The 5565-nt window shown below is 39.1% G+C and overlaps 1 pseudogene across 1 annotated transcript; it reads right to left on the reverse strand.

The window, feature by feature from the left end:
* Positions 1-257: 257 nt before the first annotated feature.
* LOC311596912 (AP-3 complex subunit sigma-1-like) lies at positions 258-903 on the reverse strand (annotated as a pseudogene). The gene has a single exon. The product of its transcript is annotated as an AP-3 complex subunit sigma-1-like (transcript).
* Between the last annotated feature and the right edge of the window lie 4662 nt (positions 904-5565).

Below are 5565 nucleotides of genomic sequence, written 5' to 3' on the forward strand. Positions count from 1 at the left end.
TGTAATTACTGTAATAGCCAACACATAAGAGGCATGCATTATGTGGGCGTATGAATGCAATTAAGAAAAGAAAAAAAATCACTCTGGAACTACTCAATTTCTTTAAAATCACTGAGCAAGAAAAGCAACATTGAACTTCCATATTGACTTTTTGCAGCATCTATACAGTACCTTGACTTAAATCTAAGAGCAAAGTTAAGACGCTCCTTTTTGGTAAACAACTGCATGGTAAACTTAGATGACTTTCCCTTTGAGTTTTACATGGGAGTGGCCTTTTTAATATTTTATTTAAAAGAGGGCAGGTTTGGCACTTTTATACTGATGTCACCAATGTTAATATTTCTTGGGATTTTAGGAAGATTCATATTCTTTACAGCGGATACAGCAGGGCTCCCGCTAAGCCAGCCTCAGATTTCTCCAGTCTATTCTGTGCATCAGTCTGTGTAACAATCGCACTCACTCTGGTCTCCAATACCATCCCCCATCACCATTTCTTCAAGAATATTGTGAGCCTTGTCTACATGGAATATTAAATCCAGTTCACAGACATTTTCAAAACATTTGTCTAACGTTTCCACAAATACTTGCATTAGATCTAAAATGCCAAGTTCACTTTCTGAGGAATCCACACAGAAGACAAAATATAGTGTTGCATAATGTCTATAAATCAGTTTGTTGTCAGATCCTCCAATTAATAGTCCTCCTTCTAGGAAATTACAAACATTCTCGTCTCCCTTAGATACCAAGTGAAAAGTCTCCCTGATGATTTGCTGTTGTGTATCTTCACTATAGGGCTGATAGAACTTCGAGAGCCGCGGCTTCCCATGGTTGTTGAAGATGAGGATGGCCTTGATCATGGCTGCGCCAGGCCGACAGAGTCGGGGCTGGGAGCAGGGTGGGGGCGGGCGCAGGCGCGGGCGCTCGAGCCTTGCCTCCAGGAGCTTGCTGCCGAGGCTTCCCCACCCAACCCCTCCTGCACGCGCTGGTTAAATTTCTTTTAAAGTGTTCAGTATAAGCATTACATGATAATGCTTCCATGAGAGTGTCAGATTTTTAATTGAAGAAAAAGGTTTTGATGTGATGTTAAAGTCAATATAGACCACAGAAGATAATATTGCTCATTCTTCATTTCCTCTTGTCTAAAATACTTCTGATGTATGTGTATCATGTGCAAATTGGTATGAAAATTCTGAATGATATATACTTGAATTTCTTAATATAAGAAAATTTTAAGGTTTATTTTTGTAAAAGTGAGGACTTTCCATGCCAAGCCTTGCTGTAAATAATGACATGGAGACCTTTATATTTATTTAAAAACTTCAGGCACTATAGCTGGGCAGATGCTCAGCTATGCTAACCTACCAATGGCAGCCTGGCCTACCTGCCACCCACATGACCTGTTTACCTGCCATCACAGTCTAGCTCTGGCACCTCCCTCTTCATCCATGTCTCAATTGCAACCCCTCCACTTGCTCCCCACATGAGACCCTCACGCGGACCTTGGAAGTCCTTCCTTGTCCTCTCCCACATAGCTATTGTCTGCTCAGCACTTTATTTGACCTACCAGGTGAGATGGAGAACAGTTTATAACACACTGAGACAGGAGATGCTTCATAATAACCACAGTGCTAAAGTCCAGACTGCAGCCAGATCTCTCGGTACAGAAGTCAGCCCTGGAATACACAGTGCACAGAAACATCCTCCAACATAGTTTATTTATGTGTGGCTCTCTAAGCGAGAAAAGGGCATTGATCTCCAGGAGCTGGAGTTACTGGAAACTGTGAGCTGTCTGACTTCAGTGCTACAGCACAAACACGGGTCTCCTGTAAGAGTAGAGCATGCTCTTACTTGCTGAGCTACATTCCAGCCCCTGTATAGGAAATAAAATGAAGGTAGAGAGGATTGTCTGAGTAATTCCTCGATGTGTAGCAGCTCAGCATCCCTAGCAACTGCTTTTATTCTTCTGATCTGATTTTATTTGTCTATTGAAGTTATTTTTATAAACTTGTGTTTCTCAGTTTCTCTCTGAACCTAGCTATCACATTACAATAACTGATTAATAACTAGGTTATTACTCTATTCTTAACCCTCAAAGTTAAACCCTGGCTTCCTCTCAGGATGCATCCCAGAGGTGCTTGTACTTTGTAGCTTTCCTGTTCCAGCTCATCTCCTCATCTCTCCTGGACCACTCTGGTAGCTGAATTCCCTGCTTCCTCCTTTAACTCTGCCTCACCTGACTGGCAGGAAGTCCAACCCTATTCTCTCTTCTGCTCAGTGATTGGTGGTAAGCTGCTTAATTGGTAATGTTTATATAACATTGAGACAGGAGATTCTCTGAACAAGGATTGTAACCAGATTGTGGGATGTACAGAAATCAGCATTTGTATTAAACAATAACCTTATGCCTACATTTGTCCCTTTGCCTTCTTTCTCAAGATATTTTAAAGAAGATTTGAGAAAAATGTCAAATTGTCCAAAAATACTCTGCAGAAATCTGTATAAAACACAACTTTCTAAAATGACTTAAATATCATTACTACACTCAACAAAAATTATAGTAACTCCTTATTACTAACTAAAATCTATCATGTTCTTCATTATGTAGGAATTGAGTTTTTTTCAATAAATCAAGAATCTGAGTCCAGTTGTTTGATAAACCCAGTTAGGTGATAAGGTAATTTTGTAATCTATATCATTTCTCCACCCTCTTTCATGTTTTATTATTTTGTTTTGATGTGTTCTATTTAATTTTTCATGCATTTTTCGGACAGAGTCTCACTATATCGTCCAAGTTGGCCATAAACTCAATCCTCCTGCCTCAGCTCGAGTGCTTCATTTATAGGCATGATGCTCCATGCATCGGTTCTTATGGCCTTTGTTGAGGAAACTGGGTCATTTGCAAATACAATTTTCCCTGTTCTACATATAGCTAATTGGATTCTTAAAATGCTGCTTTTTGTGTTCCTTTTTTATCATTATTTTCCCAGAGTAGGAGATCTAAAGAGACACCTTATTGATTGATGTTCATTTTACTAATTAAGTTTATCTTTTCTGAATAATGCTTCATGAGTTGAGGTGCACATTGCCTTAAAGCCATGTTCCAGTTTTCACATAACCAGTCTACTCATTCATTATCAAGATCTCCATCACATTTCCCTTGCTGGTCCCAGCAGCCATTTGTGACTATGGCCGCCTTCGCTTACATCATCAGATCTTAGCATTCTCCCTGCATTTAGTAGGCACACTGTTTGTTGAAATGAAAAATATACCTTCAGCAGTTGGCCATACTGTATATAATCTGTATAGAAATTCAGAAGTATTTGAATCCTTATCATGATCAGGAAGATGCTGGCTGCCCCCAAAGCTCTTATAGCATTCTGTGCTTTTTGCTTGTAGGCTTCTCTGTTGGTTTTAGGCGTCACTTGTTGAATATCTCACTGTATTCAAGGCGAACATTATCTCATTGTCCCTTCTTAAGATACAGTGCAAGTCCTTCCAGTCAGCTCCTGCATCATTTTAACATGAGGATAATGCCATGGGTGAGCTGTCTCTTACCCATACTGCGTAGGCATTTTCAACTTATTATTGTATAGGTCCTCTCTGACCTGAACTGCAAGCAATGATGTCTTCAAAGACACCTTTCCTCTGAATAAAGAATGCTATGTAGACATTTCCAGCTGAGCTCTGAAGACTCAGATCAGTGACCATGTGGTCATTGTTTCTGGGGCTCTGAAGTCTACAATGCTAGAAGACATATCTCACATGGATAAGATTCTATAGTCTTATTTTGAGTTAATGATTAGCAGATTTTTGCTAAGGCTAAACATCTGTGATGTTACTTTTCTTTCCTCTTACTATAAATGTTCTGATTCCTAATACTTGCTTATTCATGCTCATCTGCTTTGTTGTATTTTTTCGTGCTCTACTAAACAGTTTTTTTTTTTAGATTTTTATATTGAATAGTCTCTCAAACTAAGAAAATACACAACAAAAATTTTACAAGCTCGACAGAAAATAAGCTGTCACTGAAAGAAATTAGCAATAGCATTGCAAGTCCCACACAACTGCACCATATTTTCCTCCTGAATCTCTCACAAGTGTATATATATGCAAAATTTTATGTTATATGGTGTTCTGAATAAGTATCAGTAGTTGTTAAATGCACTGCCAACATGAAGTTCCCAAGCCACTGAATGCAGCCCCACATTTCTTTGTGTTTTCTTTCTTCTTTACAGTCTATCAGGCAAGGTGTTAAATCAAACTGCTGTATTACAAAGTTAATGGAAAGTCTTCCCCTGCATGGTCCCCTCTAACTCATAGTTTGGTTCTTTAGTTTATGTTTTGTTTAGTTTTACAGGTTATTTTCATGTTTTTTGTAATTATTTATGCATATGGCTTCCAGTGTGAAACTACAAAACATTCCGTCAGAGTTTCTGCCTCTATCACATCTCTTCCCTTGTCACTAGAAATGGGAGGCAAAGACCAAAAAACAACCCAAAGCCGGCAGGCCAGCTATACTGGTATCCTCGAGGTGAAAAACAGAGAGGGATCAATTGAGGACCTGTAGTTGAGATTGTACTCTGACTTCCACATGTGTGTCATTACATATACATGTGTGCACATGTGTGTGTGCACACACACAAACACACACACACATACACACACACCACTCTGATCGCTGATACTGTGACTGTTGTCAGACATTTGCAACTAATCAAGTCAGGCCTCTACAGAGTGAGAGGACATCGATGGAGGGACATCTTGGCTCCCAGAAAACTTTGGATCTGACCCGATATCCTAGTTGTGGTCTCAGTACTTGCCTTGATCACAGACAACTCAGAACATTGCCATCTTGGTTTTATGCATCCAAAACTCAACATTTTAAAACAACGTCTATTGTGTTGCTTGTTTTTTTAACGATGTAGGGGCAGTGACACTTTAAGCACTAGTAAAAAAATTAGCTCACCAAAGCCAAAATCTAACATAAGTGGAATCGAAGAAGATTGCCCATCTTTTGGCCATTAATGTTTAATTATACATTTCATTAAGTTTTTACTTTAAAAGGTTCATTAGTAACAATTAGTCTTCTCTCCTCTCTAACTTAGATGCACCTGCTTCTAATTACAGTGACACTATGTCAGCCTCACAATCTGCATCTTAACCTCTAAAATGTTTCTGCCTACCCAAGGATTTCTGTCTTCCTGTTTAAGACTGCATTATATGACATACAGTCCTTTTACTTTTCGGGTATAACGATTGCTCTAGTCTAATATTTAAAGGATAAGCACAGATGTTTTCTAGTTCATTCTTCTTCTGAAGACCAGCTCCTCTGGGAAGGTGCTGGCTACACCTCATTTAAAAGGATGTAGGAGTGCGCAACAGCATGGCAGAGAGGCCCAAAACATGGCATTAAAAGGAGAAGGAACCCTGGAAAACTAATTCATAATTATTGGATTTTTCTCTTAGATTGTGACCATCAATAGTTAACTCAACGCCATGAAAACTGGTATTAGAAAGTCTGTTTAGAATTGAGTCAAGCCAGGTGGTGGTAATTCATGTCTTTAT

The sequence above is a fragment of the Acomys minous genome (genome assembly GCF_964271855.1).
Source record: "Acomys minous genome assembly, chromosome: 4".
In the NCBI taxonomy this organism is placed as follows: Eukaryota; Metazoa; Chordata; class Mammalia; order Rodentia; family Muridae; genus Acomys; species Acomys minous.